General features: G+C 44.0%; 2 long non-coding RNA genes across 7 annotated transcripts in view; one reads left to right on the top strand and one right to left on the bottom strand.

Annotated features, from left to right (window-relative positions):
- The window catches only part of LOC129626135 (uncharacterized), a 168643-nt gene that overhangs the window by 11187 nt on the left and 130973 nt on the right, over nt 1-26483 (top strand). Inside the window, exon 4 of one of the 6 annotated variants that reach the window (XR_008701787.1) lies at nt 25622-25713. The exons of 2 other annotated variants lie outside the window; for them this stretch is intronic. This is a non-coding gene — a long non-coding RNA (uncharacterized LOC129626135). Of the gene's footprint in view, nt 1-5915; nt 6549-14136; nt 14450-19081; nt 21268-25621; nt 25714-26483 lie in introns of those variants that run through there. 3 more of the 6 variants (XR_008701789.1, XR_008701785.1, XR_008701784.1) reach the window with 3 other exon arrangements.
- Nucleotides 14627-19075, bottom strand: LOC129626134 (uncharacterized). Its single transcript, XR_008701783.1, has 2 exons — nt 18424-19075; nt 14627-15985 (listed from the first exon to the last, which is right to left on the bottom strand). It is a non-coding gene; the product is annotated as an uncharacterized LOC129626134 (long non-coding RNA).

A 26483-nucleotide genomic window follows, 5' to 3' on the forward strand; every position in this document is an offset into this window, starting at 1 on the left:
TCAGCATCAGTCCTTCCAACGAATACTCACGGTTGATTTGCCTAGGGTGGACTGGTTGGATCTCCTTGCTGTCCAAGGGACTCTCAAGAGTCTTCTCCAACACCACGGTTCAAAAGTGTCAATTCTTTGGTGCTCCGCCTTCTTTATGGTCTGTGTCTCACATCGGCACATGACCACTGCTGGCCTTGTTGAAACCGGGAAACTTGGCTCATGGTGACCCTGTGTGCCCTTGAGTACAGGCATGCCATTTGGTGCACTCAGGTCCCCTGCCTACTTGGTTGAAGCTGCTGAGAGAGTTAGGTGGCAGTCCCACCAAAAGCTCAAGGACTGAAGGGTGGCCAGGAGAGGAACTGTTGCTGGACTAGGGGCTGGATGCTTGGAAGAAACTAATAATAATAGTTGAAAAATAGTAACATCAGTGTCTAACAGTTATTAATGTCTCACCTCAGTATGCCAGGAACTTTTCTAAGTGTTTAATAGCTAATAACTTATTTGATTCTCAAAACAGTATGAGGTAGATATATACATAGGACTTCCGTTTATATCAATACATGAAGAATATTAATCACAAGAGAGATTACTTGTCTGTCATTATGATTTAGAAGCCAAGTGCATTGTTTTTTTCCCACCAAGTATATCTTAAAGCCCAATACCCTTTCAACTAATGTTCATTAAATCAATATTTGCTCACAACTAATTGGGAACATTGGGAAGTGAGAAAATACCAACTTTATCTATGGCATATGCAGTCTGAGGGTGGAGTCAAAGACATCTTCTATCTAAACACATATCCTATATCTAAATAATGACCATGTAATTTACAGAAAGAAGTGCTACAAAGCAATCATGCATTGTGAAGGATTGTGATATGGAGATAGCTAATGTATTCTCTTTTGGTTGTTCAAAAGAGCTGTATTAAAATTGCTTTATCACAAGGAAAATTAGTTCAAATGACAGTGATTGTTCAGCGAAGGAGGCTCAGTTGTCACAAACATTAGAAGTCTTTTCTCCCAGGTGAATAGGATCTTGCCAAGGCAGGAGAAAGGAAGTGGGTAGAGAGGTGGAAATTTTAAAGAATATGTGTGTGGAATAAATGCATAACAAATAATTCAAATGTTGATGGAAAAAACCATTGGGATTAGTTCTTTTTTTTTTTTTTAATTTAAAAACAAATTGCATTTAAAACACCAACCAAGAAAACAGCAAGAGTTGCTTATAAACTATAAATGATGTTTCTTTGTTTCAGATTGGTGAAGGTATATGAGAATATTTTCTTTAATTTTAAACTAGAATATTCATAGCATCAAATTTGAGATTTAACTCTTGCTTCTTTTAGGGTTTCATTTGAAAACTTGATATTAGCCTTTTTCCAATTAAAACACTTGAAGCCTTTGTCTCATTAATGAGGTCCATAAACCATAGATGCTTCTTCCTCTGCGACACCGACCCCCCCCCTCCCCGCCCCACCGCATTTGGCAACTTAAATTTCCCACTAGTCAAAAAAAAGTTAATTTGTATTAACAACCAGTTTCACAAGAGGTTGATTATTCAAAAATTGGCTTGAACTCTAACCAGAAAACTGAGAGTGCTACCTAGAGATCAACAAAGTATTAGAAAGCAAGAATACCAACTGAATCTGAAAATCAAAATATAAAGCATATTGAAAAATTTTCTTGAGGATAGAGAGGCCATCTTATCCATTTTATGTTTTTATCAAAGTGTCTGAATAATGCCTCCAATGCACAGCTTACCCCAGCTACACAGACATGCTTTTCTTGGTGCACAGAGGGCCATTAAATCTGTCAGAGACTAGAGGAGATTACTTCGCATTTCTTGGAAAAATTGACTTGGAAGGTCATTAAAGGCTAATGCACTTGGGCAATTATATTGGGGAGTTTACAAATCACTCAGAAGTTATGTTTTAACCAGAAACAAAAAATGAATAAATCGAAGGGTTGGGGTCTGCTAGATCTATAGTTGTGACTTCCTGAACATCTTTTGTGTATGTGTGTGGATTATCAGCATGTGTGTGTGTGTGTCTCCCCTTTTATTCTTCCTGATAAATGGCTGGAGATAAAGAATAACCTGAAATAATTCCAGGAAGGTAGCAGTCATTTGTCTACATTCATTTGTCTACATCTGCCGTGTTAATTCTGATCAGATAGAAACCCGCTGAACAGACAGCAGGTGACGGATAGGAGTGAATGTTTTATGTGTTTGTTTTGCTTTTCTCTTCCCCATCATATTTCCAGGGTTACAAGTTTAAAGATAACACCCAATGGAATTACGGAAATGTGTTCCTATAGGAGAAATTTAGAGCATGTTTCTAAGAGATTCAGGTTCTCTCATTTCTGAAGCCTAGAGATGTAACTTTTGCTTTCTGAAACATTGTAACTGGGGAACAGGAGGCCTGAAAGTTCAGGAATTTTTCCTTGTTTATTTTTCTCTTGATGCACAAGAAAGAATAAAATAACAATATATAACCTCTGCTCCTTTTTCTTCTTTATTTGATCTTTGTCTCCATTGTGAAACAAGAATATAATAAAAACGATAAGTTAATTGGACATTCAAAGAACCCTAAATTATGAGTGTGGTTCTGAAACTGCAGTGAATACACATACATGTGGACACTGTTCTCTGAGAGGGCGTTTTGTTTTTGAACCTGAGTATAATTATGTGCTTATCCAGGGCAGGAGCCAGGTCATTCTTCTCCCAAATGCCTAGAATGGAGCCTAGAGTATCTTAAACAAGGTAACAGGATCTAAGATGATACAGCACTTACTCCCCTGTGCCAGGAGGGCGTCCCTGGTGGCTCAGCAGTAAAGAATCCACCTGCAAGATAGGAGACATGGCCGGAGCCGCGGGTTCCATCCCTGGGTGGGGAAGATCCCCTGGAGAAGGGAATGGCTCACCACTCCAGCTCTCTTGCCTGGAAAATCTCTGGACGAGGAGCCAGGCGGGCTACAACCCAGGGGCCTGCACAAGAGCCGGACACAGGGCTTCGCGACTAGACGACAACAGCAGCCCTGTGCCAGGCAGTGCTTGAAGCGCTGGCATGCACGATTCCTTCACTCCTTCAGGAGTTGCTTCTTTGCAGCGGGCGCCCTGCCCTGCAGCTGCCTGCTTGAACTCCCTGGCAGTGCGTAGGCACCCCGCCATCTCAGCCTGGGCTCACGCACCTCTCCTGTCTCTGGTTTCTCCCCTCTGGGAGCTTGCTGGAGCAGAAGGACGCACAGCCCTCCATCAGTGGCCGACGGGAGATCCTGGGTGACTGGCGGAGCCTCCTCCACCCCCAGTGGGATGAGTCTGAAGCGTGTTTTAAGTGATTTCACAAAGGCCCTCCGGGGATGTCTGCCCACAGGCCTGTGGCTGGAACTTGCTCATCGCCTCGCGCTTTGTTGCTTTCTCCTTGCCTGGTGTGCTTTCTTCACTTCCTCCCTCGCTGAGCTCCCCGGGATTAGCTCCAAACAGTCTACCAGCACTCAGGCCCTTGTCGTCCCTGAGTCTACCTGTGGGTCTCCCAAAGTTAGATGTTCTTGCTCGTATAATTAGAGTGACCTGAATGAATGGACAAAGGAGTGAACTTGAGAGACACCCAGCACTCCAGGCCAAGCAGGACGTGTTCCGTTTTCCACCGATTCTGCATTCGGTTAATGTGCTCAGGCAGCAGTGCAGCTGCAGCTGCTAATGACACGGTGGGGAGTGAGGTTAGGCGGAGACACAGGAAGGAATACATCAACTGAATACAAACAAGCATTGGAAAGGTCTGGGTTAGTTGAACGTAATTTGAGTCCAATTGAGCTCCTGCTGAACACTGGCTTGAGATACCTTCCGGCTACGTTTTCTATGAATTCCTATTATCAGGAATTGCTTAAGACAAAGTAAGACTTTACTATGAAACGATGGATAATTGAGAGAAACAATTAGGAAGATTATTTTGATTCCTTTGAAATATATTGAAAATGACCCATGAATTGGATATGTTAATGATAACATTTATTTCTTGCTTTTGTACTTTGGGCTAAGGCCAAGGGAATGTGTTGATTATTGATGGTGTATTAATGATTATTGATTTTATGCATTTGTTATTATTGTGAGATTAGTGATAACCTTACTTAGTTTATTTTGCTCCCAGAACTAAATTGGTGATTCTAATAGTTGTTTTGGTTCTTTTAGCCTATGAAAACAACAACCATTAACAGCCATTAGAAATTATGTAGGCTGACCAATAATTGTAGTTTATTGAGGGTTTCTGTGTATCAGATATTGTTCTAGACATATGTTGTGTCTTTTAATTATCATAATGCACCAAGGAAGTTTCTGTCCTAATTTTCAGTTCAGTCGCTCAGTCGTGTCCGACTTTTTGCAGTCCCCATGGATTGTAGCACGCCAGGCCTCCCTGTCCCATCACCAACTCCCAGAGTTTACTGAAACTCATGTCCATTGAATCAAGATGATGTCATCCAACCATCTCATCCTCTGTTGTCCCCTTCTTCTCCCGCCCTCAATCTTTCCCAGCATCAGGATCTTTTCAAGTCAGCTCTTTGCATTAGGGGGCCAAAGTATTGGAGTTTCAGCTTCAACATGAGTCCTTCCAATGAATATTCAGGACTGATCTCCTTTAGGATGGACTGGTTGGATCTCCCTGCAGTCCAAGGGACTCTCAAGAGTCTTCTCCAACATCAGAGTTCAAAAGCATCAATTCTTTGGTGCTCAGTTTTCTTTATAGTCCAACTCTCACATCCAAACATGACCACTGGAAAAACCATAGCCTTGACTAGACGGACCTTTGTTGGCAAAGTAATGTCTCTACTTTTGAATATGCTCTCTAGGTTGATCATAACTTTTCTTCCAAGGAGTAAGCGTCTTTTAATTTCATGGCTGCACTCACCATATGCAATGATTTTGGAGCCCCCGAAAATAAAGTCTCTCACTGTTTCTACTGTTTCTGCATCTATTTGCCATGAATTGATGGGACTGAATGCCGTGATCTCAGTTTTCTGAATGTTGAGCATTAAGCCAACTTTTTCACTCTCCTCTTTCACTTTCATCAAGAGGCTCTTTAGTTCTTCACTTTCTGCCATTTTACCATTTACCAATTTTATCATTTTACCAAAGAGGGAATTGAAGCTCAGAAAGAAGTAGGAAGACATCTTCAAAAATGCCTAGCCTGTGCTTCTTCAGCCAAGTGTTAAGGCTTCAAATACTGTGGGAAGGAAGATCTCAGAAGTGTCAGATTTCACCAAGCATGTACTTGCACTGTTGCCGTTAGACTCTCAGACTCCATGAATTGCCTGTGGGTTGCCCATGAAGCCCGTGCTTCCCTGTCTTTCACAACACATTGGAAAAGACTCTGATGCTGGGAGGGATTGGGGGCAGGAGGAGAAGGGGACAACAGAGGATGAGATGGCTGGGTGGCATCACTGACTCGATGGACGTGAGTCTGAGTGAACTCTGGGAGTTGGTGATGGACAGAGAGGCCTGGCGTGCTGCGATTCATGGGATCGTAAAGAGTCAGGCATGACTGAGCGACTGAACTGAACTGAAGAACAGATAAGAATTCAGAGACTGGGTGTGGAGCTTATGTATAGTTTTGAATCCAGAAGCAAGCAGTAAGATGGTGGTGTTAACTTGATTAAAATCCTAATATCTTTTCTTTAAAAACAACAACAACAACAACAAACTAATATTATTTCATATTTTTCACAATGAAACCCAGGTTTCTTAAGTTTGTAAGTTCTGCTGACATCTGACATCTGTTTACTTTTTCAACACTTTATCCCACACAGTCATTCCTCTTTATCCACAGTTTTATAACCAGGAAGGGTTAATTTTGACTCCATGATACATCTATTTCTTTGACTTTAACCCTTGTTTTTGCCGTTTTTGTTATTTTACATGCTAAATCACTTCAGTCATGTCTGACTCTTTGGAACGTCGTGGACTCTAGCCTGCCAGGCTCCTCTGTCCATGGAATTCTCCAGGCAAGAGCACTGGAGTGGGTTGCCAGGCCCTCCTCCAGGGGATCTTCCCGACCCAGGGAGGGAGCCCGCATCTCTCACATCTCCAGGTCGGCGGGAGTGTTCTCCACCACTGCCACCACCTGGGAAGCCCAGGGGCCGCTGCCCGCTCGGCCTGACCCTGAGGCTGCAGCCCTTGGTTAGCTCACAGGGCACCACCACCGGCTGAGGCATCCTTCAGTTCCTATTTTGGGGGAGGCGCTGCCTGTAGCGTGGCTCAGAAGCTCGCGTTTGGAGGGCCAGAATCCAGCTGCCGTGACAGCCTTGCTCATCGACACGGCAGGAGACGCGCTCTCACACCACCTGTGACGCGACCAAGAGAAAGAAGCTAACCCGCCCCCTGCTGATACTTGCCATTCTAGGAGACACTTACAAAATCACACGGCTTTTACTTTGTTTTCTCCCCCCCATCTCTGATCCATAAAACAATTGGCATCTAGGCCGCAACAAGATGGTTAGTTTGAGGCTTTAGTCTGCCACCTTCTTGGTCAGCTGGCTCTCCAAATAAAGTCATATTTCTTGCGTCAACTCCTTGTCTCTCAGATTTATTGGCCTATTGTGCGACCAGTAGAGTGAGCTTGGACTCGGTAACAGTTTCACTTTCTGTGGCCTCAGTTACCTGAGACTAACCATGGCCAGAAAATATTAAATGGAAAACTCCAGAAATTAACAATTTATAGCTTAAGAGCTGCATGCCATTCTACGTAGTGTGTTGAAATCTCACACTGTCCTGTTCTATCCAGCCTAGGATGGAATCACCGCCTTGTCAAGTATATCCAGGCTCTGTGTACACCCACCTGTTACTGTAGGAGGGAACACAGAGCGTGTGTACGGGGCTTGGCACTGTCCCTGGCTCCCACATCACTGGGGGTCTTGGAAACATTTCCCCGGGAACCAGGGGAAATGTCCTCATGCAGCCGCAGTGAATTTCCTTTAGTTCCCCAAAGCACAAAGCACGTTTCACCTCTGGACTTGGGCAATGCTGTTCTCATTGTCTCAGATCTTTTCTCCACTGCTATTATTATTTGTCTAGCTAGATCTTTTTAATTATTATTGATTTATTTTCACTCCGGCCCCAGTGAAGTTTCATTTTCTTTGGCTAAGACCTCTGTCTCAAATCAGCAGGTCTTGTTGATAGCAGGCCATTGGTGGAAGACCTCTGTGGCTGGGAGAAGATGCCAGTCCATCGAATAATCAATGACCAATAAGATTCCCGTGTTCAAGAATGTGAAGAGATACGTGAAGTCAGGAATCAAGGAAATGAGATGGGGTGGGGCAGACAGACAGACAGCAGAGGTGGCGGGGTCACCGGACCACAGAAATGATGGGGAGATGGGTGGGATTGAAGAGACGCAGCTGCAGGGTGGCGGGGCCGCCGGACCACAGACACGATGGGGAGACGGGTGGGACGGACAGACAGACAGCAGAGGTGAGAGGCACCTGTGGGCCTTGGAAGACCAAAGCCGTTTGCTGAGATTCGTGTGATCATTCAGCAGGAGTACATTGACCCTCTCTGTATTTAACCCTTGTTTTAGGCTCTGGTTGTACTGCTAAACACATGTAGTCTTGATACTCACTGAGCTTTAATTCTAGATGGGGACGTGTGTGCTTAATTTCTCAGCCATGTACGACTCTTTGGACTGTAGCGCACCAGGCTCCTCTGTCCATGGGATTTCCCAGCAAGAACACTGGAGTGGGCTGCCATCTCCTTTTCCAGGGGATCTTCCTGATCCAGGGATTGAATCTGTGTCTCCTGCACCGCAGGTAGATTCTCTACCCACTGAGCCATAGAGAGGCTAAAGTACATAAACTGTGTAACATGTGAGACAGTAGTCAGAGCAGTGAAGACGAAGCAGGGAGAAAATGGGTGGAAATGGAGGTGACGCAATTTTATTTTAAGAAGGTTTAAAGTAATTGCTTCACTGTGAAGATGACATTTGAACAAAGGCCCAGAAGGGCTGAGTGAAAGGAATGGGGAAGACAAAACGCTTTGTCCAGTGTTGCAGAAATTCTCTCTTGGGAACAGAATGAGTTCTGAGCCAAGATAAGGCCTGCTGGCATTAACACCATCCTCTATAGGGAAGTGGCTTGTCGTTAGGAAATTCATATTTACGGTGTGACAAGGAGACATGAAAATGTTTCTGAGATTTTCCCCTGATCTACAAAATAATGCAAATTTGCTGGCATTTTCTGATGAAGAGCAAAAGCTTTAGTTAGGATTTGAACCAGTGGCTCCAGGGACTAGCAATGTCATTAAGTCGGATTTAAATCTCCTTAAGCCAGGTGCTTAATCCAGTAAATCCAGTCTTTAGTTTGCTAAGCTACCTTTCTGCGCCTGCTTAGGGAAATGATGTATGTTGGCTCCCAAAGGTTTTCTTTAAGTCAGAGCCAAGTGGAAGTCATGCCCCTGCAACCTGCTGTGAGTAAGAACATGAGTTCTTTGGTTCTGCTGGAGTATGATTGTGACAGGCATGGCAGAAGTAGAGTTGCCTGGAATCTGATTTGGTTCACATTGTCATTTTCATACTGTTATGTAGATCTTTAATATTCATTGGCTATGGAGTAGAGGGAAAAGGAAGAATCAATGTACTTACAGACTTTGCTCTTTGGAAATCGTTGTTCATCTAACGTGCACCCTGCTCCCTCAAGACTCTCAGTTTTCCGTTTTCTCTTTTTTTATATATTATTGACGCTGAGGTGGGTCTAGTTGCTGGGTGGGCTCTCTCTAGTGAGGTGAGCGGGAGCCTCTCGGGTTGTGCTGCTTCTCCCGTGGCGGCGTCCCTCTGTGCAGAGCGCGGGCTCTGGGGCCCGCGGGCTTCTCCCGGGCTCTGGAGCGCTGGACCAGTAGAGGTGGTGCACAGGCTTAGCTGTTCCATGCCACGTGGGATCTTTCTGGACAAGGGATCGAACTCATGCCTCCTGCATTGGCTGCACTGGGTGAATTCTTATCCACTGAGCCAAGGGGGACCCCCTCAGCTTTCTTGTTTGGCTAATACGTGATACATATGTGTTTGAATTATAGGAGGGATCACAGACACTTTGAGGGGAGCCTGCAGTTAATGCAACTCAGTGAAGCAGTCAGATAGAAGGAGACAGACACTAAAGTGTTACCAAGTCCACGCTCACTCTGCTCGCCGCACAGGGGCAGGCCAGTGCATCCAGGAGATGAGGGGTTGCGGCAAGGAGTGTGACTTTATTCAGAAAGCCGACTGACCGAGAAGGTGGCAGACCAGTGTCTGAGAGTGGCTGTTGTGCCCGGGTCTGTATGCCAGGTTCTTTCACAGTCAGAGAGAGAGAAGCCTTGAGGAGCGGTGGGGTAGAGAGGGAGAGGGAGGGATGGGGAGGTGAGGAAGGGTCTTCCGTCTTCCAAGACGCCTCTGGGAGCGGCCAGCCGCTGGAAGGCATGTGTTAATCTCCTCTTTTTGTTGTAGCTATTCACAGGTGGGCTCAGTGGCTCAGCAGTAAAGAATCTGCCTGCCAGTGCAGGAGATGTTCAACCCCTGGGTGGGGAAGGTCCCCTGGAGGAGGAAATGGCAACCCCTCCAGTATTCTTGCCTGGAGAACCCCATGGACAGAGGAGCCTGGTGGGCCACGACAGAGTCAGACACGACTTGGCAGCTGAACACATACCCAGGTGGGCAGGCTCAGGTTCTCCTCTCTGAGTTGAACAAAGGCACGCCGATTTACAGTCAGGCAGAGGAGCAGGGTCCTCTGAGGCAGGCTGTTATGCATGATTATAATGACAAAAGCAACAACAAAAAAGCAAGCCAAAGAAACAGTTTTCAATACAGAGTCAGAGTTGGCTTCTTCTCTGCAACAGAATTGCAAACTGCCATCATCTTTTAAGCACAGGGGAGAGTCTAAGAAACCACCCTCTGCCTTCGAGTGTGTGCCTGCCGGCCAGCGTCAGGTGAGAAAAGTGGGCGTCTGTTTTCAGTTCCTAAAGCCCACCCTCATTAACGACGTGACTTTGAGATTTCTTAAGCCTGAGTTTCTCCATCTGTGAAGTGGGGGTAATTTCTGCCAAGGTTTAGTTGCATAGATCCAGTGAGGTGATGCCTTGTCAGATGTTCAGCACAGACCAGTGAAAGCGTGCTAAGTTGCTTCAGTCGTGTCCAGCTCTGTGCGACCCTATGGACTGTAACGCACCAGGCTCCTCTGTCATGGAGTCTCCAGGCAAGAAGACTGGTGTGGGTTTCCATACTCTCCTCCAGGAGATCTTCCCGACTCAGGGATGGAACTCACATTTCCTGCACTGGCAGATGGGTTCTTTACCGCTAGTGCCACCTGGGAAGACCCCTGACCAAAATAAGCACTTAATAAATGATGAATCTCATTATTTTCCTTAAAATTGGTGTTCATCATTTACAACACACCATAGGAAAGATTTGTTCCTTACTGAAAATTGTACATTATCTGGAGCAAACCTTTCGTGCTTTCTGATTCTGATTTTATGGGATTTAGTCTACAACTCTGTAAGTTGTGAATAACCTAAGCAATACAAAATAATTCCTGTCCATTGATGTGTAAATGAATTTTGCTCCATTCCCAGTGAAAGCTAGTTTTGGTACCCATTTTTAATTCATTTTAATGTTTAACTTCTTATATATTGTGCTTCTTTGACTTCTCCATTGTACTGGCTTATCTGCCTGGTTTGCTCATTTAACCAATGAATATTAAATAAAATCTGTAACGCAGGCTGATTTTATATCTGTATGAGATTCATGATTTTCCCAGTTCTATGAAATTTTCCTTTAATGGTATAAAAAACTATTCAAAGTATTGTTAGAGAGAAAAGGAATCCTTGAGACCTGGGAGATCTGACTGAGATGTAGCCTTGCTGGGCACAGAAAACAGATTCGGTCGTAGATGTGGAAGGATTAAGTCCCCGTGAAGGAGATAAGATGTGAGTTTAAGGAACCGCTCTACCCTGGTGTTGATGAGTATATTCCACTGAGGAGGCCATTCAATAGATCAGACGTATTGGAATTTCTTTCCTCCCTCTTTACTTACTTCAGAGTACTAAACCACTGAATAGCAGAAAAAAATTCAATATTCCCAGTAAAATCCTTCTTCACATAAATCTATAACGTGAGCAGCACTTTACACTGCAGAAGCAAGTATCTGTCTGTCTGTGTTCCTCCCATCAAGGGATCGTATGTTATTAATTTTGTCATTCTTTGCCACATAGGGCCTAAAGTATATTAGGGGTGAGGTATCTATTTACTGAATAAATGCAGAAATAAATTAATTTTTCTGGTAAAAGCAAAATGCTTTACTAATTAGAATTCAGTTGCAATAATATGAACACAACTTAAAATATGTTCATTAGTTAAGAGGGTAATTTGTGAGCACATTGTCAAAGAAAAAATAATATTCATGACACTTGTTAGCGATGAATAGAAAGACATTGAAGGGGTCTGACTGGGATGGGGTGGGGACTGCAGCAGAGGGGTCTTGGAGGGAAGATGGACTCAACTCCAGATACACTGTGGGAAAGTGGGAGCTCACAGCACAGGAGCGGGGTGGCGGCAGTGTGGGAAATCACTGCGAGGAGGCGCTAGGGAGAGGGAGCTGTTCATTGTTGTGGTCCAGCCTCTAAGTCATGTCCGGCTCTGCAGCTCTATGGACTGCAGCACGCCAGGCTCCTCTGTTTCTGCTGTGTCCTGGAGTTTGTTCTGATTCATGTCCATCAAGTCGGTGATGCCATCCAAACATTTCACCCTCCATCGTCTCCTTCTCCTGTCTTCAGTCTTTCCCAGCATCAGGGTCTTTTCCAGTGAGTCAGCTCTTCTCATCAGGTGACCAAAGTATTAGAGCTTCAGCTTTAGCGTTAGTCCTTCCAGTGAATATTCAGGGTTGATCTCCTTTAGGATGGGTTGGTTTGATGATCTTGCAGTTCAAGAGACTCGCAAGAGTTTTCTCCAACATCACAATTTGAAACCATCAATTCTTCAACACTCCCTTCTTGATGGTTCAACTCTCACATCTGTACGTGACTACTGGAAAAGCCATAGCTTTGACTAAGGGGTAAGGGGGGGATTCTCTGTGGCAGGCCAGGGTGGTCAGGCCTCGCCCGGGGGACGGTGGAGGGTGAAGGACTGGTGAGAGAGGGAGGTGAGACAGCGTGGTCAGGTTGGGCGGATGGGGAATTCTGGCTGAACTGACTTAGCAGGACTTTTACTAAAATCAGGAAATGCAGAGAGGAACACGAAAACCCAAAAGTCAGGCCTAATTTAAAGAAGCTCGGGAGAGGCTGATGAAAGTCTGGCCTTGGAGAGAATCTGTCAACACAACTTTACAAATCCGGGCGCAGTTCTATTCCAGGGTTCAGATAATTTCATCTTGGTTAAATTTCCTTGCTCTCTCTGTAATTTCCTCTACACTTTGTTGTTCTTCTTTGCTCTTGGGCAATGTCATTTTCAAGTAGTTTTACTCTGGTGGCAGCAAGTTTTGCTCTGTCTCCAAAACGTGTGCTTCACTAGCTCCTTGCTATGTGCCCCTTTACGTGACGCTCCCTCAGGTATGCCCACAGAGGAGACTCAGTTCAGTCCAGTCGCTCAGTTGTGTCTGACTCTTTGTGACCCCATGGAGTGCAGCACACCAGGCCTCCCTGTCCATCACCAACTCCCGGAGCTTGCTCAAACTCGTGTCCATTGAGTCGGTGATGCCATCCAACCATCTCATCCTCTGTCGTCTCCTTCTCCTCCTGCCCTCAATCTTTCCCAGCATTAGGGTCTTTTCAAATGAGTCAGCTCTTCGCATCAGGTGGCCAAAGAAGTGGAGCTTCAGCTTCAGCATCAGTCCTTCCAATGAACACCCAGGACTGATTTCCTTTAGGATGAACTGGATGGATCTCCTTGCAGTCCACGGGACTCTCAAGAGTCTTCTCCAACACCACAGTTCAAAAGCATCAATTCTTCGGTGCTCAGCTTTCTTCACAGTCCAACTCTCACATCCATACATGACCACTGGAAAACCCATAACCTAGACTAGACAGACCTTTGTTGGCAAAGTAATGTCTCTACTTTTTAATATGCTGTTTAGGTTGGTCATAACTTTTCTTCCAGGGAGTAAGCATCTTTTAATTTCATGGCTGCAGTCACCATCTGCAGTGATTTTGGAGCCCCCAGAAATAAAGTCAGCCACTGTTTTCCTTGTTTCCCCATCTATTTGCCATGAAGTGATGGGACCGGATGCCATGATCTTAGTTTTCTGACTTAGGAGAGGGTCAAAACAAAAAAGTATGTGATACTCCTAGTTTCCAGGGGAGATGTCACCACCCAGGCTCACAGAGGAAATTCCACAATTTTATCAGGTTTCAGAACAGTCTTCCCAGGTGGCTCAGTGGTAAAGAATCTACTTGTCAATGCGGGAGATGCAAGAGATGCAGGTTTGATCAGGAAGATCCCCTGCAGAAGGAAGTGGCAGCCCACTCCAGTATTCTTCCCTGGAAAATTCCACAGACAGAGGAGCCTGGCAGGCTACAGTCCATAGGGTTGTGAAGAGTCATGACCGAGTGACTGAATGAACACACACACACACACACACACACACACACACACACACACACACACACACACGACAGGAATAGAAAGCCAGGTAGGGCTGTTACTGGGATTTCTGCCGGAAAGACAAAGCTGGGCAAATTAAACAGTGTGGACTGGCTGGTGAGGATCAGTTCAGTGGGCTTTGAGCTGAAGGGGTGGTCCTGGTCCCTTGGCACCTGGCCCCAGGGTGAATTAGGCAGGGGCACGTTACTCCCTGCTGGGATGTGTGGCTCTGGTCTGGTTTACTTGAGAGAGGAGTGCTCCAGCCTGGGCTTTGCTCTAAGGATCAGCTAGCCCGGGGAGGGGCCTGTCCCCCCAGCAGAAAGGTTTTGTCAGGTGTTGAAAACTAGGGGGGGGGAGGGAGTCAAAATATAATATATAGAAAAATTTAAAAGTATATAAACAATACACTGCTTTATATTATTTTCCTATTCGGATCTCAGTATATTTTTGTGGAAGAAAGGAGGCCAGAGTAAGAAGGGCAGTGTTAGGGAAGCACGCTGACTGGGACCGCCCGCCCCGGCCAGGCACCACAGCGACCGTCCTCATGAGCTGTTTCACGACAGGAGGTCCTGGTGAGGAACATGGAACTATAAGCCTCCACCAACCAGAAGAGTTCGGGAAAGGTCAAAAAGAGACACCGCATGTCTGACCACCTCCCAGAATCCTTCTCTCTGGCATCCATCTTGGCTGAGCGATGCGTCCACTGCCAGGAAGGACTCTGAGTCAGAATCACTGGCTAAAGACAACCCGGAAACTAATCCCATCACCATAAACCCTGAGACTTCGAGCCACGTGGCAGAGCGGTCCTCCTGGGTTCCCTCAACCCTCCTGCTCTCCACCCGGGCGCCCTTCCCAATAAAATCTCTTGCTTTCTCAGCACATGTGTCTCCGTGGACAATCCATTTCTGAGTGTTAGACAGGAGCCCAGTTTCAGGCCCTGTCAGGGGTCCCCCTTCCTGCAACAGAAGGAGGTGGGAAGGGAAGGAGGGTGAGTCAGGCTTGTTAAACTTTCTAATAGATGCAGAACACACGGGATGTATACTTTCTTGTAAAACTGCTCCAAAATGCAGGTTATGAACCTGAGATGACTGCAAAAATGCCTTTTAAAATTGCAAAAGTCTTGGGCTACAGGTAGAACTTTTTCTCAAGGACATTCATTGGTACTCTGGTTAGAAAAATGTTATAACTATGACCCAAAAATGTTGACTTTTATTGAAAGAGTAGTTGTCATGATGGTATTGTCGGGTTAGGCTTGAATCTCTGTTGGCTCTAGTCTGACGTCCTCATATCTCTGCTTAGATTGGATCAGAGCAAATGAGATGTTGCCTTAGAACATGTCCCCTTCCAGGGAAGAGAGAATTCTCACCCTGGGCTTCAAAGACCATATTGGCTGTTTTCAAATGGTGTCAGTCTTCAGCAGTTCCAGTTCATTTTCTGCCCCACTGCAAGTACTTGCCCAGAATACCCATTGGTGAATGGTAATACGATTCTAATGACATCTAATCAGAGTATTCTTGTAATTGATCTGATATTTGCAGGGACTTTTCCTAATCTTTGAGGATGCTTTGTAGCAAGGATGCTGCTATCTGTTAGAATTAAATATGAGAAATGGAAATATTAGCTCTTTGATAACAACAGATTAAAAATCAGAAATTAGGTATCATGCAAATGATGGTTCCTTTTTAATTTGTTTCTTTGAAAGAAAGATTTTTATCATGGTGCAAACAAATAAAAACTTGAATATGTAATTAACCACATTATGTAAAACTAGCCTGTCTTTCCAAATTGTTTCCTCTTAATGAATTGCAAATGAATGTATTTGCTTAGAGTATTTGGCCTGAAAAGTTTAAAATAAGAATTGCACAGTTTTTCTCCCTCGGTTCTTTAAAGTTCAAGTGAAGATTCTTACTGCACACACCGGAAAGAAGATGTAGAAGCTTGGTTGGAATTTGTACTTTGTCTTGTTAATTATTCCTTTTATCTAGAAAGTGTGTGCATGCTAAGTCTCTTCAGTCATGTCCGACTCTTTGTGACCCCATGGACTGCAGCCCACCAGGCTCCTCTGTCCATAGGGTTCTCCAGGCAAGAATACGGGAATGGGTTGCTAGGCCCTCCTCCAGGGGACCTTTGCCACCCAGGGATCGAGCCCATGTCTCCTGCAGCTCCTGCATCGGGCAGGCAGGTTCTTTACCACTAGCATCACCTCAGGTGGACTTTTAGACCTTCATTTATTTTCCAGATTATCTTCATGCCAGTGTTTTGTTTTTTTTTCAAATTTTTCTTTTTTCCTCTCTGTGATACTGGAAATGAGAAGATGGAGCTCAAGTTGGCTTGAGGCAATCATCTCGATAGGATGAATGGCAAGAAAAATCGTTTTCCCCGTACCCTTCTTGGTTCCTCACTGAGACCTCCCTGTAATAAAAGACAGATTAACAGGAAAAAGAACAAACAAGTTTAATATCATGCACACCTTCTGTATACATGGGAGATACCCAGGAAAACTGAGTAACCCCCACAAATGGCCCAAGCAACCACCTTAAATACCATCTCCAGCTAAAGTCAAAGGAAGATGTTGGAGCTGGGGGTGGGACAGTTACGGGGGGGTGACGAGGAAAAGCCCAGTGAACAAGGGCAAGGTTGTTATGCAGATTTAAGTCCTTGCCTTCTCCATTGATGAGTTTCTAGAGATTTAGAGCATCTTCTTTCTTTTAGAGATCCTTTCAAATGGAGGATTCTCATATATGTAAATGTCTCTTTGTTGTTGTCTAGTAACTAAATCGTGTCCAGCTGTTTGCAGCTCCATGAGCTGCAGCATGAAGCTCCTCCTCTGTCCTCTACATCTCTCCCAAGTTTGCTCAAATTCATGTCTATTGAGAGGTGATGCTGTCTAACCATCTCATCCTCTGCCATCCCCGTCTCCTTTTGTCTTCAGTCTTCCCCTTACAAGATGTCTCTTACAAAAGAGTAATTTCTACTTGGTTTTCAAAGATTCTTCTGTGTCTGCTGTTTCTTAAAAATAATCAGCCTGAAATAATCCTTATGCCAGATAGGCATACTTTAGGGTTAGAAAGTCTGCTCCCCTTCCAGGGACACATCTTGGGTTTAGGTAGATGGAAAGGTGGTGCTGGTGGTAAAGAACCATCTGCCAACACAGGAGACGCAGGAGACGAGGGTTCAGTCCTTGGGGCAGGAAGATCACCAGGAGGAGGGCTTGGCACCCCACTCCAGTATTCCTGCCTGGGAAATCCTGTGGACAGAGGAGCCTGGCAAATCCTGTGGACAGAGGAGTGTGGCAGGCTACAGTCCATGGGGTCGCAAAGGGTCGGCCATGACTGAGTGCCTGAGCATGCGCGCACAGACTCACTTGGGTACCCTGGCCTCCCCTCCTGTTGTTTGCTCCCATGTTTAATAGCATCAGGAAGGAGCTGGTTCTGGCTTACTTAAAGAGAGAAGAGGAGGAAGCCGGTAGACAGACAGACGCAGAGGCACACACACATACAGAGTAAGGTAGAGCAGGGCAAAATGAGAAAAACAGAGGGACTAATAGGGGAGAGAAGGAGTGAGGAACGAGAAGGCACAGGGACGGGAAAGAAGTGTGTGTGTATAGAGACAGAGACAGAGGTTAGGCCTGACGGAGGAGAGACGGGGTGACTGAGCCAAGGAGCGAGGATGGAAGCATAGGCTGGGGGAGGGTACAGTGTTAAAAAATATAAAAAATTAATAAACAGAGACCTTAAAGGGGAGCTCTCACTCCCCACAAACGGCAGGAACTAACAGGAAGAACAAAGACTCTTCCTGGTGAGCCAATAAAAACTATGGACTCTGTTTACTGTACTCTCCTGACTTCCTTTTATTTCCTTATAAAAGCTTTCTTCTTTCCTTGCTGTGGGGGGCTTGCCCTTGGCTCACCATGGCTGCCAGCCCCAAATTGCAGTTCTTGGCTGATCCAGGATAAACCCATCTTTGCTAAGGAAGTATTAATATCTGGCAATCTATTTGTATTAGGTCAACAGAGACAGGCTCAGAATGGAGTCACTTGTGCTAAACCCCACTTTAGCAAACCAAAACTTAATATCAAAGCTAATTGCAATTTCAGCTTCTCCCACAAGCAGAATTTTAAACCAGTAGGTTGGGAATTTCCTGATCAACACTAGTGAGGTCATCTGCCTGATAGACCCCAGGAACTTCCTTCAATAGTAGCTGACCTTGTCTGAAATAATCCTTTCTTTTGTTTGTGACTTCCTTGTTCCACCCATTTTCTGCCTTTAAAAACCCTTTTTATTGGTATGAAAATCTTTTTAAAGCTAAATAAGCCTCCTGCCAGTCTTATAACTCAGGAATATTTCCTTGGGACGTGGAAACCATCTGTTTGAAATGTAATTATTTAGGGAAGAGAGGGCCCTTACCCCCTAGCTCCCTGGGCAGGTTGGACCTTAACTTCAGCTGGCACCTGGCTTCAAGTAGCAAACCTCTTCGGGTCCTAGAGTCGTAATAAAATTATTGTTCTTCCAAAGGCAGTGGCAACAGAGGTGGCCACGCCACTTACCAAGGAACTTTATAGTAAACAAAGGAAACCCAAGACCAAACCAGATGGAAAAGAAACCTTTCACTTTGTGTGGCCCCTTGGAACACGCTTCTCCTTGCCTGATGGGACGTTGGCCAAATCATGAACTGTTGAATAGCGCCAGTTTGATCTTCAGATTTGCTCAATGGATTTTGCTTTTTAACAAGAGAGAGACTAACAGACAACAGTTAGTAAAGTGTGAACAATACCCCTTCAGGAGAAGATAAGCCTGGCTGTACCTTAAAAAGAACAAAAACAAACGAGACAAAAGCCTTTCTTCTCTGACCTGTGAGCCTCGTAAACTGTGACACACACGATGGGCATGAGCTTTTCTTTTGGGGGCCAGAATCAGAAGTCCATGCAGAGCCGCCCGTCGCTCAGCAGCTGACCGCCCGCATCCTCGCAGGCCCGCCTCCCCTCCTCTCCATCTCTGCTGTGGAGGCTGATCTCCCCTCACTTGAGTCTCTTCTCCAGCTCCCAGGTTGGAGACCTCGCTGGCTGAGGCCCGTGACTTCCTCTTCTCTGAGAGTCACTTCTTTCATCTGCTGACGGGAGTGGTGTGGGCACGTCGCATCCTGGAGGCAGTGAGTGAAATCCCGAGTGTGCCTAACTCACGGTTTTATCCCTAGAAAAATGGTGACTCAACGTTGGTGTCTTTCTCCACGTCGCCTGCCTCTCCTCCTATTGCACGTGTTACTCATTTTTGTGTCTCTTGTATAATATTTAGCACAGCTGTGGAATTTTAATGATTTAAAGCTGCAGGGGGCTAATGTTACAAAAGCTTAATCTTCGAAGTGTCTTATATTCAAAGAGATTTGGGGTGAAGGGCAGACAGCTTTTGAGTCTGCTCCTTTTCCTGTTACCTAACCATCTCTCCTCCGTAGCTTCTGATGATGGAACATCTAGTAATGACTTCCCTTTTTCATCTTTTGTTGTTTCTCTAGACTCAACAAATTGATTTTGAATATCTCCCCCATGTCCTCAAATTCCTCTTAGAAGAATTCAGTCCTGCTGCTGTATAAAGTTTGGAAAGCTTAGACTCTCCAGGTGCATTCTAAACTTACTTATAAAATGAGAACGGAAGAAGGTTCTTTAAAGAAAACTGTGGCCTTTATTATCAAAGAAAGAAGCTGAACTTTGGTGAAGACGGAGAAGCTATTGAAATATTGGGGCTTAGACAATTCTTGTGAATTGCTCTGTCTACCCAGATTTGAAACAGGCACCACTCTGGTTTGGTTGATGCCGAGTTATTGATGTACTCTCCCAGGGTTCTGGCTGCCTGTGATAGCCATAATTTCAGGATCCTGTGAGCTATGCAGCCAGGGTGATGAACTCTCTTGCTGATAACCTGATAATAAGCATTTTGATTTATTGATGATTTTTATGTATCTTATCTCTTGTACCCAAATATCAACTCTTTGTGAGTAAATGTTATTTGTTTTTATTGCTTCTGAATTTTCCACAGAACCTAGCAGCTTTCTAAGAGACTATCAGGGATTCAATAAATACCTGTTGATTGACAGCTGATAACATCCCTGCTTTGAGGTCTGGAAGCTATGCATGCCAATGAGTTTTGATGCGCTCTCTGCAACTCCCCTAAAAATCATACATAATGTTCAAGTCTCTTATGATTGAAGGTATTTTAAAATAGTGCAGTGTTCACCTTGCCGTTCACAGCCTTCATGACAGACCTGTTATCTGAGCAGGCATCTGTGTTCAGGATATATAACAAGAGAGTGGAGCACAGGAGTTAGATTTTTGTTTCAACCTTGTATTTATTATCCGTTTGATGAACCAAGGGTGTAAATATCTACAGACTATAGGCAGGTTCCAAAATTCAACACTTTTAGGGAGGAATTAATATCTGGTCTTATTCATTCTGGTAATTTTCCAAGGATATTAAACTTGAAGCAGTCTCGCTGAAGTTAAGCTAAGTTAAGCCCTGAGACGAATTGATATGCATGCGTTAGAGAGGTCAAGGTCTCTATTGTGAAGCCTGCCTCTGTGTAATGAAAAATCAAATTTGAATATTAAAAACATTAATTCAGTCTTGGCAGAAAACGGAACTCACTACTCAGCTGTGCTGTACTGCTCATGTATAGTGATAAGATTTGGTGATGAGAAATGTTCTGTAGCCTAACTAGGTGAGTCTTTGATTGCTAGATAGAGCCTTTTGAGAAGCAGCTCTTCTCTAACCACACTCTGTGTGTCTGCTCTGATCCTGTCTAAATAAATAGTTTGGGTGCGTGGCTGGTGTTGCCCCAATCAGCTTTGTTTATGTACCTGAGCCGTCTTACGGCAGGCACTGACTTAGAAATTGCATTTTACAGCCTGCATCTTATACTTTCCACATGCCAGTGACAAAGATCAGGGCCTTTATTTTCCCCATAAGGAGAATACCTCAGCTTGGATAAACTATTATAATAAATATAGCAATTTGAGATGAATGAGAAAATCAGAGTTAATGAGGCTTGGAATCAAGTGGGGAGAATGCAGTTGCTGGTGTGGTAGGAGAAACACAAATACGCACATACACATAAGCTCTTGTAACCCCGCCTTCCTCTGCTTTCTTGACTCACCATCCAAAGATAAAGGAAAGTCATATACCCCGCTCTATTTGGTTCACAAGGGATTGTTGTGATGATCTAGAAGGATGGGTTTTGGGGTTAGGAGGGAGGCTCAAGAGGAAGGGGATATATGTATCCATATGGCTGATTCATGTTTCATAGCAGAAAGTTACACATATTATAAAGCAATTATGTGCGCTCAGTCATGTCTGACCCTTTGCAACTCCATGGGCTGTAGCCCTCCAGGCTCCTCTGTCCATGGAATTTTCCAGGCAAGAATACTGTAGTGGGTTGCCATTTCCTACTTCAGGGGGTCTTCCCAACCCAGGGATCGAACCCATGTCTCTTGAGTCTCCTGTATTGACAGGAATACTCTTTACCCCAAGCGCCACCTGGGAAGCCTAAAGCAATTATATTCCACCCCCGCCTTTTTTTTTATTTGCTACTAAGAAATAGAGAGCTAATGTTACAATTCTTTGCTAACACAATCAGCTAAATTTGTTTTTTAAAACATTATCTATGCAATTGATTTAATATGGTCTTTTAATGAAGAGAATAAATATATTATCTTGGTATCATCTTGAAATGTTCACTTTCAGAAATGGCCCCTTTGGGAATGGCCATATAAATATCCCCTTGCTATACAAACTGGAGTTCCAAGACATAGTGGCTGGTTGAAAAAATGAAAAAAAAAAATTGATTTGGTTGATTTTGCTTATAGGACTACCAAGACACTGATTTAGTTTAAAATTTCAGTAAATTGACTTGCTGACATCATGGCATCATTTCATACTGGTATGTGCTAACTGAATCCTATTCTGGAATTTTTCTGGTTCTTCTCTCTTATACACAGATGGGGTATTGCAGCCCTGGAGGGCCACCCCGTTATTACATTAGAATTGCTCAGGTGTTTTACCAGAGTCTGTAAACGACTGGTTGCTTTGATTACATTTAAAATATGCCTTTAAAGGGAATGACTTCAATGTCAACTTTATTGATGGTTTAATCTACCTTTTAAAAATAGGGTACCCAGTAACATTTTTCAAAAACATGCATCTGTAATTTTTAATAGATGTCTTAGCTCTTGCACTATGCTGATGTGGTATTTCGGTGATCAGGGCTCAGTTTTCTCAAGTCATTATGGCAGAGAATCTAACCTTTTCTGTCTAGGTACCCGGGGTATATATATTCCAGTTTCAGCAGTTTAATTAGGATACCAATAAGCCTGTGGAGCAACAGAGAGAAGGGGAGAATGGAGAGGAGGGAGAGAGAAAATCATCATGCCTTCTAAAGGCTCTTACACAAGCTGACCATGCTAGGCGATTAGACTTTTGGATAACTCTTTAATATCTTATACAAACAGGGTAAGTTAGGATGAGTAAATCAAAACCAAACCCAAAAAACTTAAAAATTAAAATCAAGGCAACCTGACAAGTTTGAACATCCATTTCCCCGTCTTTACCTCTAAGAAGAAAGACCACAGTCTTGTGTCTACATTTCCACAGACGGGAAATTATGCAGGATGGTTCTGAAGAGAGATTTAGGGGAGAGGAATGTTTCTGGGGGATGGGTAGAAAAATGCTGGAATCAGAGTGTTTCAGAAACATTCCATGTGACTTGGTCAAAGGCGGGTGGGAGGGAGTTGGCTGTTCTGTGCTGAGAGGTCCTGCACCCAGTGGTGTGCTGGTGGGGGTGTAACCATGGGCTCCTTGTAGAGCCGTGTGGGCAAAACAGGACTGGATGAGCTCATGTAGACTTTACTAACATAAAGTATATGTAGCGCCCGATATATGAATGATAAGAAAACATACAATACACTTTGTTGTAAATTCCATATGACCAGTTGAATCTCACAGAATGTTTCATTAGTTTTTGGTGAACTCTTGTATCTGTAGACAAATTATGATTGTAAATGACCAAGAAGTTTAGTTCCGATATGAATGTTGAGTGATGTTTTTCAAAATATGGAAGTGAAAAATTGAAGCCGTGATGTACTTCACCGGTTTATCAAGGACATGAGCAGCTTCTTTGCTGAGCTGAATGGTAGTTTGGGAACTGGAAGGAAGCTTCCTTGACTGCTGCCATGTCTTTTTCTTCTGTGCAGTGTGTGTGTGTGTTCTTCACAATGTGACGGCTACAGGCACGGCACGCCCAGGCGTAGTCTGCATGGTCAGCGTGTTTTCCTTCTGCCACTTTCTTAAGTCTAGAGATCCACAAGGTTCAGGGAGTTCTGATTTGTACCATTCGCAAATCTTCCTGCCGTCTTCAGTTTCAAATCTCTGACGTGAGGACACCGAATGAGGAGTTGGGAAGAGAAGTGAAGTAGCTTGCTCTCATGTAATATTTGCATTGTACAGATAAAATAGACATAAGTAAACTTTGCTTAAATAAAAGTGAAGTATAATAAAATATTAGGTACTGATTATCTTTGTGTATTTACTACCTTTGTTTTTAACGTAAAGTTTGTATTGTTTAATTTTCAGTGACATGTATGTTGGGATTCCCTGGTAGCTCAGTGGTAAAGACCCCGCCTGCCGACGCAGGAGAACCATGGGCTCGATCCCTGGGGTCACGAAGATCCTCTGGAGAAGGAAGTGGCAACCCACTCCAGTATGCTCCCTGGAGAATCTCATGGACAGAAGCAGCCTGGCAGACTACAGCCCATGGGGTCGCAAGAGTCGGATATGCCTTAGCGACAAAACAACAGCATTCATGTTTAGCAACCTGCTTGCAAAATTCCCGAAAAGCTAACCGTTAGTTCCTGTAAGCTTGTTCAGGCCAGCTCCGGCACACTGCTGCCCGGATCCTGTCCAGCAGAGTCCCAGAGCTGCACAGGAGCCTCTGTGAGGGTGACCGGATGGCACTTTGTACCTGGGGTGAAGGCTCGTCCGCTGGCAGTTGGTCCTAACGTAGCGCGGCTGCTGGTACAGCAGACCACAGTGGCTTGGACAAGTGAGCGTTAGAAAGCAGTCCTGAGGTTCAGCACGAGCCTCCCCCAAATGTGCCACTTTTGTACGAGGGTTATTTTGAGCTTGGGCTTCTCTGGTGGCTCAGACAGTAAAGAATCTGCCTGCAATGGGGGAGACCTGGGTTTGATCCCTGGGTTGGGAAGATCCCCTGGGGAAGGGAATGGCTCCCCTCTCCAGTGTTCTTGCCTGGAGAGTCCCATGGACAGGGGAGCCTGGTGGCCCATAGTGCAGCCTATGGTTGCACAGAGTCGGACATGACTGAGCGACTTTCACTTCAGTATTTTGAGTTTAAGGCAGTTTAGACTCTCTAGGTTCAGGAGAAACTACTTTCTGTCTCGCCTTTAAATACCTAGAATAATTTAAATTGGGGACTTTTCCTAGAGAAAGAGTAATGACCAGAGATAAATTTTATCTGAGTGACCTCATCTATATGGCAGGTTAAACATCGAATTACTAGACATCAGCTGTGCTTATCATCCTGTAAGTGACCTTCCTGTCCTTGGAAGTCCCCAGCCCCATCCTATTCCTGTGCTCAGAATGGCACATATACCTCATGTTAACTTTCTGTCTCCAAATCACTCGTGTGTGGTGTTCCCGTACATACAAAATTAAATTGAATATTCTCCTGTTAATTTATCTCACATCAGCTTACTTCTTTGGCCAGCTAGAAGGGTAGAGGAACATTTTCTTCTTCCTGACAGCAGTAACTGGGGTCAGTGAAAACCAAAGATCTTTCCTGAGTTTGAGTCTGGCCTGTGCGTAACCTGTTATGGCTTCTTTCTTGGTGATTGAGCCCCAGTGACATCTGAGAAGGAAAGGTTCCGGCAACTCAGCGTTGGAATATGTGCCTGTTCAATCGGGGAATGCTTGTAGTCAGTTTGAATTCTATCTAGAAAAATAAAAATAGCATGATTTTTCTTATACAAATGTGGCAGAGTAGAATTCATACCCACTAAACTCATTGCAATATTTTAGGCTGTTGAATGCAAAACCCTGCCCTGAAAAGGGGCGTGGAGCACTGTAAGCCTTAAAACAAATCAACTGAGATTCCAGGCCCTACCACCCAACTCGGAACAATTTCAGCTAAGTTGACTATAAAAAAGATTTCATTGGAGTTGTAATATTGTTTTTATGCCCTGTGTATACCTGCCAGCCGATAAAGAACAAAACCTGGAAGCTACATTGAAATACAATTGATTAGGAGAGTCATAGAAAAGGGAAGGGAGAAATGGAATGGAGGGAAAATGGCTATTATTACTCTTAATAGAATGTAGCTCTCTTAAATCAAGGCAGAAAGATTGAATCACACTGAAGTATTTATTTCTTCTCAAACATTTCAAATTTTCAAGTTAAAAATGTCACAGTTTTAAGAGTCTCAAATATCACAGTATATCAGCCCTTTATAGCTATTTATAGACAATATTCAAATAACACTTCTAGTGTCATAAAATTTTCCCATGACTCTTAGGACTCCACTCTGCTGGATACAGAGCACTTTTTCATTTACTTTGAAATGTCTCACCATGCTATTAACACACAGTTTAAAATTCAGAAGTAATTTTACAGTAAAATCAGAGGAGCATAAAAACTATGGAAAACTTTGATGGAATGCTAAAACACATTGAAAGTTCAATTGAAATGGTTATTGATTGCCCAAAGTCCCAGATTATTTTATATTATCACAATTGGCTAATTGGATTTAACACTAAAGATTTTTTTAAAAAATCCTTTATTTAAGCCAGATTGTGCTTGTTTACAAGTGAATTCAGGCATAAGTAAGCCCCCTTAATGTAATTATCTAGTTTGTCCAATTTAGACGTAGGATATTTAATAGTTTATCCTGCTGTTGACATGCACCCAAAATCTGATCTAGATATTGTAATACCATCCAGACCTATAAGGCTTTATACCATATTTTAATACATTTATTGTTTTTTAATTTACTCAGATTTTTCGACAATTGATTTAGTTGGAAGATAATTGCTTTACAATATTGTGCAAATGTGGCTTGTGGCGTACATCAGCATGCATTGACCACAGGTACACATATGTCCCCTGCCTCTCAAACCTCCGTCCCGTCTTCCGTCCTGTCCCACCCCTCTGGGTGTCACAGAGCACTAGATTGAGCCCCTTGCGTCATGCAGCAAATCCCCACTGGCTGTCTGTCTACACATGGTCCTGCATGTGTTTCACGCTACTCTTTCAGTGGGTCCCACCCTCTCCTTCCCCTTCTGTGTCCACAAGTTAATATAAATTAACATAAATAATATGTTAATATTTGTAAAACACTTTTTTCTTTGGGACTAATTCTCAGTTTGCACAAAAACTGCAGAGTGAGAGCAGAGTTCCTGTATACCCTTTACCAGCTTCTCCAGATGTTAGTATCTATTGTAGCATTGTCAAAACTGAGAGATGAATTTTGGAACATTGTTATTAACTAAATTGCAGACTTTACACTGATTTCACCAACTTTTTCATTCATATTCTTGGTCTGTTGCAGAATTCAATCCAGGATCCCACATGGCATTTAATCATTGTGTTTCTTTAGTCTTTTCTGGTCTGTGTAGGCTTTCATTTTTCTTGTTCTTCATGACCTTGCCAGTTTTGAGCAGTGTTGGGTAGGCATTGTAAGACTGTCTCTCAGTTTGGGTTACTGATATTTCTTGTGTGTTAAACTGGGTTATGATGCTTCTGGATGGATTCCGTACAGGCCGTGTGTCCTCTTGACATCCCGTCAGGGTGCAGGATATCAACATGACTTATCAGTGCTCGTCTTGACGTTGAGCACCTGGATGGGAGGGTGCCTGCTG

Source organism: Bubalus kerabau, chromosome 13, assembly GCF_029407905.1.
Source record: "Bubalus kerabau isolate K-KA32 ecotype Philippines breed swamp buffalo chromosome 13, PCC_UOA_SB_1v2, whole genome shotgun sequence".
In the NCBI taxonomy this organism is placed as follows: Eukaryota; Metazoa; Chordata; class Mammalia; order Artiodactyla; family Bovidae; genus Bubalus; species Bubalus kerabau.